The sequence below is a fragment of the Zosterops lateralis genome (genome assembly GCF_965231275.1).
Source record: "Zosterops lateralis genome assembly, chromosome: 32".
Taxonomy (NCBI): Eukaryota; Metazoa; Chordata; class Aves; order Passeriformes; family Zosteropidae; genus Zosterops; species Zosterops lateralis.
In genome coordinates, this window is record NC_139792.1 from 4252735 (window position 1) to 4262355 (window position 9621).

A 9621-nucleotide genomic window follows, 5' to 3' on the forward strand; every position below is an offset into this window, starting at 1 on the left:
GCCACTTGGGGAGAGCTCAGGGAAAGCAGTCAGGTCCACACACCACACACACCAGGGCTGGCTCAGCGCTAGGTTTAGAAAGTCTGATTAATTAATATCAATTAACTACTAATTAAATAATTATAAAAATAATAATATTTACTAATAATTATTAGTAATATATTCTTATAGTATATATTACAATATCACGGCCGCCCGGAGCCCTGCGGGAAAAAGGGGAGATGGGGATGGGAAAAGCTCAACCACTGACCCAAAATCCTGAGTGTTGGCCCCAGATCAAACCCTCAGAGTAAAATATTAAATTGAAAAAAAAATCATCTATTATAATTATAATAATTATATAATTTTAAATTATTTATTATTAATATTTAGGTTAAATATGGAGCCATCTCCAAGGGCGGCCGTGACCCTGCTGGAGTCCGGGGGGGACCTCCAGCCCCCCGGGGGGTCCCTGACTCTGCTCTGCCGCGGATCCGGGTTCAAATTCGGGAGTCACGCCCTGCACTGGGTCCGGCAGAGCCCCGGGAAGGGGCTGGAATTCGTTGCACACATCAGCAGGGCTGGGGGAACCACCTACTACAGGCCATCGGTCAAGGGCCGGTTCAGGATCTCCAGGGACAACGGGCAGAGCTCGGTGACACTGACCATGAACAACCTCCAGGACGAGGATTCCGGCTCCTATTTCTGCGCCAAACACGTTTATGATGTTTGGGGTTGGGCTGGTTACGGTGATTTTGCCTTTGGAGGCCCCAGCCCCATCTCGGAGCCCCCACCCGTCCCCAAATCCCAAACCCTTCCCCCAAGCCCCAACTCTTGACTCCACCCTTGGCCAGTTCTCCCAAATCTCCTGGCTTTGCGCCCAAACTCTTTCCTGGCTCTGCCCCAAACACTCAACAGCTTTGGCCCCAAATCTCGGCCATTTCACCCCAAATCTCCCCTTTGGGCTCAGACCAGCAGCCGCTGACCCCAAACCTCGGCCCTTTGCTGACCCCAAACCTCGACCCTTTGCTGACCCCAAACCTCGACCCTTTGCTGGCCCCAAACCTCGACCCTTTGCTGACCCCAAACCTCGGCCCTTTGCTGGCCCCAAACCTCGGCCCTTTGGGCACTTTTGGGGCCCAGGTTGAGATTGGGGGTCAAGAGTTGAGTTTGGGGCCAGAACCCGGGCAGGGTTTGGGGTCACTGGGCAGCGCCGGTGCCGAGGGAGGAGATGTGGGACAAAGGGTCAGGGGTGGGTGAGTGAGGGCTGGGGGAAGGGTCTGGGCTGTGGGGACACCTGGGGACACGGGGACGCAGGGGGACAAAACCACTCAAATATCAGAAAAACCAATAGCAGAAGCACCGACCCAACTAGTATAACCATTTTTGGCTCAAAAATAGGAGCCGGAATCCTCGTCCTTGAGGTTGTTCATAGTCAATGTCACCGAGCTCTGCCCGTTGTCGTTCCCAATCATGAACCGGCCCTCCACGGATGGCGTGTAGTAGGCGTTGCCACTGCTGTGACTGATCCCGGAAACGAATTCCAGCCCCTGCCATGACCTCTGGCGCATCCAGCCCATCCCAAATTTCATGACATCAAACCTGGATCCGCGGCAGAGCAGAGTCAGGGACCCCCCGGGGTCTGCTCGGCCCCCCCGGACTCCAGCAGGGTCAGGGTCATTTTTTAGACTAATCGTTAATAATTACAAAATAAAAATAATATAATAAAAAATAATAATTAATTACTCTTTTTCAATTTAAGTTTTAAGTCCAAGGATTTGATTTGGTCAGGATTTTGGGTCAAGGGTTGATCTTTCCCCATCCCCATCTCCCCTTTTTCCCGCAGGGCTCCGGGCGGCCGTGACCCTGCTGGAGTCCGGGGGGGCCGAGCAGACCCCGGGGGGTCCCTGACTCTGCTCTGCCGCGGATCCGGGTTCGATTTTGAGAGTCACACCGCGTACTGGGTGTGCCAGAGCCCCGAGGGGGAGATGGAATTGCTCGCTGGGATCTACGGCAAAGGCAGCACCGACTACACGGAGTCGGTACAGGGTCGGGTCTCAATCTCCAGGGACAACGAGCAGAGCTTGGTGACACTGACCGTGATCGACCTCAAGGATGAGGATTCCGGCTCCTATTTCTGTGCCAAAGAATTTTATAGTGGTCGGTATTATTACGCTGCTGCTGCTATTGCAGCCGTGTATGGTTTTCTCTCCATCCCCAAGGCCGTGTCCCCAGGTGTCCCCAGGTGTCCCCAGGTGTCCCCAGGTGTCCCCAAAGCCCAGACCCTTCCCCTAAACCTCAGCTCCTGCCCCCGGCCGGGGCCCTTTTGGCTCCTCTTTTTCCCCCCGACCTTTTCCTTTCCCTGTCCTTGTCCCTCCCCTCCCTCCCCCTTCCCTCCCCTCCCTCCCCCTTCCCGCCCCTGCCAGGACAAAGCCCAGACCCCACACTCAGGGCTGAGCCCCTGGTGACAGAGGAGCCCAAAGAGCTGCTGGGGGGGAGGTCAAATGCCAGAGGAGGTTGAACCATTCACCCACTAAGTAAAAATATATTTATTTAATTCAGTATCATCATTTCCGTTATCTTATCCTCCATTAGTCTCAAATGATTTCCTATTTATTGGTAATTCAGCCTAATAATGTTCAATTTAATTTTATAAATTATTAATCTATATTCCCGAAAATCCTTTTATTATGAGTCATCCAACACACCTATAAATAGTTTACAAACGGAGGAATTGTGGAATCCTCCCGTTTTGAGGGGGCTGAAATCTGACCTTGCTCTCCTCGTGTTCTCTCCTGCCTTGACCCAAACCCTGAGATTCCTCCCCTGCAATTCCTGATAAAACCCCTCAGCCCTGTCCCTACCCGGGCTCTTTGTCTTCTCCTTCAGTCTCTGGTTCAAAAGGAAAATAAAAATGGATTTTCCAGTTTAACACAACAGAGATTTGTTTTGTCACTGGAGCCACCAGTGCCCCAGGTGGGGTTTGGGGGACGGGGCCGGGATCTGGGGACAGGTGGGAACACGGAGATGGGGCCGGGGCCAGAGCGGGGAACAGGAGAAGCACCAGGCCCAGCACCATCAGCGTAAGCGCTGGGACCAACAGATTTCTCGCAGAAACAGGAGCCGGAATCCTCGTCCTTGAGGTTGTTCATGGTCAGTGTCACCGAGCTCTGCCCGTTGTCCCTGGAGATCCTGAACCGGCCCTGCACTGACGGCGTGTAGCTGGTGCCACCAGCACTGGTGATTCTTGCAACATATTCCAGCACATTCCCAGGTCTCTGTCGAACCCAGTACATTCCGAAATTCCCGAAATCGAACCCGGATCTGCGGCAGAGCAGAGTCAGGGACCCCCCGGGGGGCTGGAGTTCCCCCCCAGACTCCAGCAGGGTCAGGGTCATGTTTTAAGCTCATCATTAATAATTACAAAATAAAAATTATATTATAATAAAAAATAATAATTAATTATTCTTGTTCAATTTAAGTTTTAAATCCAAGAATTTGATTTGGTCATGATTTTGTGTCAGTGGTTGATCTTTTCCCATCCCCATCTCCCCTTTTTCCCGCAGGGCTCCGGGCGGCCGTGACCCTGCTGGAGTCCGGGGGGGCCGAGCAGACCCCGGGGGGTCCCTGACTCTGCTCTGCCGCGGATCTGGGTTCGATTTTGGGAGTAAAGGAATGCAGTGGATCCGCCAGAGCCCCAGGAAGGGGCTGGAATGGATGGCAGGCATTGACTCTGATGGAGACACCTACTATGCGCCATCACTCAAGGGCCGGTTCAGGATCTCCAGGGACAACGGGCAGCGCTCGTTGACACTGACCATGAACAACCTCCAGGACGAGGATTCCGGCTCCTATTTCTGCGCCAAACGTGACAATGGTTACGCTGGTGATGGTCTTGCTGCTGTTATTCCCCTCTGTCACCCCAAGTGTCCCGAGACCCCCAGGCCTTGTCACGATCCTCTAATGCAGGTGGGGCTCCTGATGGGTCATTAACTGATCTCAGGGAGCAAAAACAGCACAGAGGGGATTTCTGTATTCGTCAAATCAAATGTGCATTTATTGAGTTCCAAAGGAAGGATTTGAAGGGAAATAAAGGATAGAGAGAAAATAAAAATGAGAGTGGGTAATAACTACAAACGAAGAGACAAAATCCTCATGGTCCAGCCAATAAATCCATCTTCTTCCATAGGGAGATCACAAACTCTTTGGGTAACTCAGGGCTCCTTATGGTCATTTCCAAAGCGACAGGGAGTTGGCCAAAAGGTGGGGAGACCGTAATTTGAGTTGCTTTTGAGAGAATGAGAACAGGTCCAGGAAATGGATCAATCTGGCAGAAAATAAAATCAATTCACGGGGACTCGCCCATTGTGTCTGCTCAGGTTCTGATGGAAATGCTGGGGGTTTTTCATTCAAACACATCTACAGGTAACACTTGGCAAAGGTCCCACCTCAGCCAGGCCGGAACTGCTGTGCTGGAATTTTTTGAGTCTTTTTAGTGGTTTCTCTCTCTGTCCTTGATAAAGGTCATGAGATGAGGGACCATCGGACTGTCTGTTACAGGGACAAAGCCATAAACAGGAGCATCAGTGCCCCAACCATCATAGGAAACATCAGACTTGGTGCAGAAATAGGAGCCGGAATCCTCGTCCTGGAGGTCGTTCATGGTCAGTGTCACCGAGCTCTGCCCGTTGTCCCTGGAGATCGTGACCCGAACCTGCACTGACGGCGCGTAGGCGATGTAACCACCATTGCTGTAGATCCCAGCGACCCATTCCAGCGCCTGTCCGGGTCTCTGGTGGATCCAGAACATTCCTTTACTCCCGAAATCGAACCCGGATCTGCAGCAGAGCAGAGTCAGGGACCCCCCAGGGGTCTGCTCGGACCCCCAGCATCCAGCAGGGTCACGGCCGCCCGGAGATGGTTTAATATTTAACCTAAATATAAATTAATAATTTAAAATGATATCATAATTATAAAAGAATATTATTTTTCAATTTAATATTTTACTCTGAGGGTTTGATCTGGAGCCAACAATCAGTTTTTTGGGTCACTGGTTGAGCTTTTCCAATCCCCATCTCCCCTTTTTCCCGCAGGGCTCCGGGCGGCCGTGACCCTGCTGGAGTCCGGGGGGTCCGAGCAGACCCCGGGGGGTCCCTGACTCTGCTCTGCCGCGGATCCAGGTTCGATTTCGGGAATTATGACATGTTCTGGATCCGCCAGAGACCCGGGCAAGCGCTGGAATTCGTTGCGGGATTCAGAAAGAAGGACGGCAGCGTCGGCTACGTGATGTCTGTCAAGGGCCGGTTCACCATGGCCAGAGACAACGGGCAGAGCTTGGTGACACTGACCATGAACAACCTCCAGGACGAGGATTCCGGCTCCTATTTCTGTGCCAAATATGTTAATGATGGCTGTGGTGCTTCTGGAGCTGGTGCCTATGGTGCTGGTGCCCGTCCTGGCCACAAACCCCCTACGACTGCAGGGATTGTCCCAGTCTGTCCAAGGATGTGATTTGCCTCACGACTGTCTCCAGCGATTGAGGATTGAGACTCCAGACTCTGAAAGGAGCCCCTGGCCTGGCTGAGGTGGAACGTTTGCCAAGTATCAGAGGACTGGAATTGCATCTCCATGAGAACGGAGTGCAGGGACAATGGGACTGGTCACAGTGGGCTGAGCCGAGGCTGCCTGTCCAAACTGGTCTGTCCGTGCCAGAGGTGGGGTTTGGAGCTTGTTCTTGAGCATCAACCCCAACATTCCTGATCATCCAACCTCAACATCCCTGAGCATCCAACCCCAACATCCTTGAGCATCCAAACCTCAACATCCCTGATCATCGAACCCCAACATTCCTGATCATCCAACCCCAACATCCCTGATCATCCAACCCCAACATCCCTGAGCCCCCAACCCCAACATCCCTGAGCACCAACCCCAACATCCCTGAGCCCCCAACCCCAACATCCCTGATCACCAACCCCAACATCCCTGATCACCAACCCCAACATCCCTGAGCCCCCAACCCCAACATCCCTGAGCCCCCAACCCCAACATCCCTGAGCCCCCAACCCCAAAATCCCTGAGGCCCCAACCCCAACATCCCTGAGCCCCCAACTCCAACATCCCTGAGCCCCAACCCCAACATCCCTGAGCCCCCAACTCCAACACCCCTGAGCCCCCAACCTCAACATTCCTGAGCACCCAACCCCAACATTCCTGATCATCCAACTCCAACATTCCTGAGCCTCAACCCCAACATCCCTGAGCCCCCAACCCCAACATTCCTGAGCCTCCAACCCCAACATTCCTGAGCATCCAAACCTCAGCATCCCTGAGCCCCCAACCCCAACATCCCTGAGCCCCCAACCCCAACATCCCTGAGCACCAACCCCAACATTCCTGATCATCCAACCCCAACATCCCTGAACACCAACCCCAACATCCCTGAGCTCCCAACCCCAACATCCCTGAGCACCCAAACCTCAACATCCCTGAGCCCCCAACATCCCTGAGCCCCCAACCCCAACATCCCTGAGCCCCCAACATCCCTGAGCCCCCAACCCCAACATCCCTGAGCCCCCAACCCCAACATTCCTGAGCACCCAAACCCCAACATCCCTGAGCCCCAACCCCAACATCCCTGAGCATCAACCCCAACATCCCTGAGCCCCCAACCCCAACATTCCTGATCATCCAACCCCAACATCCCTGACCACCAACCCCAACATCCCTAAGCCCCCAACCCCAACATTTCTGAACACTGAACCCCAACATCCCTGAGCCCCAAACCCCAACATCCCTGAGCACCAACCCCAACATCCCTGAGCCCCCAACCCCAACATCCCTGATCATCCAACCTCAACATCCCTGAGCCCCCAACCCCAACATTCCTGAGCCCCGAACCCCAACATCCCTGAGCACCCAACCCCAACATCCCTGAGCCCCCAAACCTCAACACAGGTGGTTCCCTTTGGCTCTGTCCCCTCTCTTTGGTCCCCGCCTTGACCACCCTATAAAACTCTGGAGACCCCCACTCACATTTGTGATCACCCCACTGGAGAAGATCGTGTCAGGCCTCGAGGACTCGTCCCTCCATGTTGGTGGATTTAATCCCCTTCCCCTCTTTCTTCCTCACTATTCTCTATTTTCTCTCCCCACTATCGCATTTGTTGGCACAAAATAAAAGTGCATTTTTTGTTTAAATAAACTGAGTTGTTCCCACTGTGTCTTTTGTGTTCTGAGATCCCTAAAATGAACCATCAGGATTCCTGCATGTATTTGTGGACTCTGACACCGCCAAAGGTCAGCGCTGGGCCCAGGGCCAGGGCACAGGGTCAGGGGTCAGGATTGGGGTCAAGGGTTCAGATCTGGGGAAGGGTCTGGGCTTTGGGGACACCTGGGGACACAATGGTGGGGACGGGGCCAAAACCAACATAACCAACATCGGCACCGTAAACACGACCAGCAGCAGAACAACCTCCCCAACTGGACACATGAGGACACCTGGCACAGAAACAGGAGCCGGAAAAAGGGGAGATGGGGATGAGGCGCCGGATCCGGGCGTGACCCGGGGTGGTGGTTTAATTTTTAACTTGGTATAAATAACAAAAAAAAAAAACCCAAACAAACAAAATTTAAATTATTTTTTTCTATTACCAGTTATAAATAAAGTATTTTAAATTTAATTTTTAAATTCAATGGTTCGACGTGGAGTCGACAATCAGGATTTTGGGTCAATGGTTGAGCTTTTCCCATTCCCAGGAGACATTAATTGGACTCTTGCAATTAACACTGCACCCATTAATTAATAAATTGAATTCCTTCGTTTAACTCATTAATGAATCAGACAACTGCAATTAACACAAACTGCTTAATTAATTAATTGGACATCTGCAATAATCTGGAGCCATTTAATTAATGAATCAGGAGAATTAATGAATCATTAAATGAATTTAATTAATGAATCAAGAGACAGCAATGAACTCTTAAATTATTTATTGGATTGATTCAATCCAATTTAATTGATTTAATTGTATTAATATTTATTTAATTGATTCACTCATATTGATTAATTAATGTGGTATTTGATATTGACTTGGATCCATTAATTAATGGGGCGTTGAATTGTATTTTAACCTCAATTATCAGCCCTAATTACTGTAATTAATCATTTATTATCTGGAGCAGGTGCCCAGAGCTGCAGCTGCAGCGAAAATGAAAATTTGAGGCTAAAAAAGCCTTTTTTGGGGCTTTCCGGGGGTTTTGGGGAAGTCCCAAAGGGGCATTTCCTGTCCCCGAACAGAGAAAAACTCAAAGGTTGGGAGGTTTGGGGTTCATTTGGTTGGGTTGGAGTTGTTTTGTCTTAATTTTATTATTTTTTTAATTATTTGTTAGGGATTTTTTAATTGGATTTTCGTGATTTTTCTGGATTTGGGTGATTTATTTTATTTTATTTTTCTAAATTTAATTTATATTTATTTTATATTTATTTTATTTTCCTCATTTTAATTTAATTTGATTTATTTTAATTTTTCTTTTCTTTTCTTTTCTTTTCTTTTCTTTTCTTTTCTTTTCTTTTCTTTTCTTTTCTTTTTATATTTTTATTTTCCCTAATTTAATTTTATTTTTATTGTCTTTATTTTATTTTATTTTATTTTATTTTATTCTCCTTATTTTGATTTAATTGAATTTAAATTTTATTGAATTAAATTTTAATTTAATTTAATTTTGATTTTATTCTCCTTAATTTAATTTAATTTTTTATTTTAATTTACTAATTCATTTTATGTATTTTGCTTTATTTTATTTGATTTTATTGAATTTTATTACTTTATTTTATTTTATTTTCCTTACTTGAATTAAATTTAATTTTTTCATTTTATTTATTTTATTTTATCTTATTTTATCTTCCTTAATTTAACTTAATGTATTTTTATTTAATTTTATATTCCTTTATTTTATTTTATTTTTTTACTTATTTTATTTATTTAATTTTATTTTATTATTTCATTTTATTTACTTTATTTTATTTTCCCTAATTTTCCTTTTTTTTATTATTTTTTCTTTTCTATTCTTTTAATTTAATTTAATTTAGTTTCATTTTACTTTATTTTCCCCAATTTCCTTTAATTTTTTATTTTATTACTTTATTTCTTTTTATTTCTCTTTATTTCTTTTTATTTCTTTTGATGTTCTTTCACTTAATTCTTTTATTTTATTTGGATTATTTGAATTATTTACCGTGTTTCTGGTTTTTTAAAAAACTATTAATATTAATATTATTAATAATTAATATATAATTACTCTTAATAATATTATAATTATTAAATAATATTGTTATATTAAATGATATTGACTTTTATTAATAATTGATTTTAAAATTTAAGCGGTTTTTTGAGGCCTGGACAGAGAAAAACCCAAATTTGGGGAGGTTTGGGTTTGTTTTCTCTGGTTTGGGAAATTTCTTCTTAAAATTTAATTATTTTTAAATTATTTATTGGTGATTTTTTTGATTTGGTTTTGGTGATTTTACTGGATTTGGTTGATTTATTTTGTTTTATTTTTATTTTTCCTAATTTAATTTAATTAATTAATTTTAATATAATTATTATTTTAATTTTTTTTTCTTAATTATTTTAGTTTATT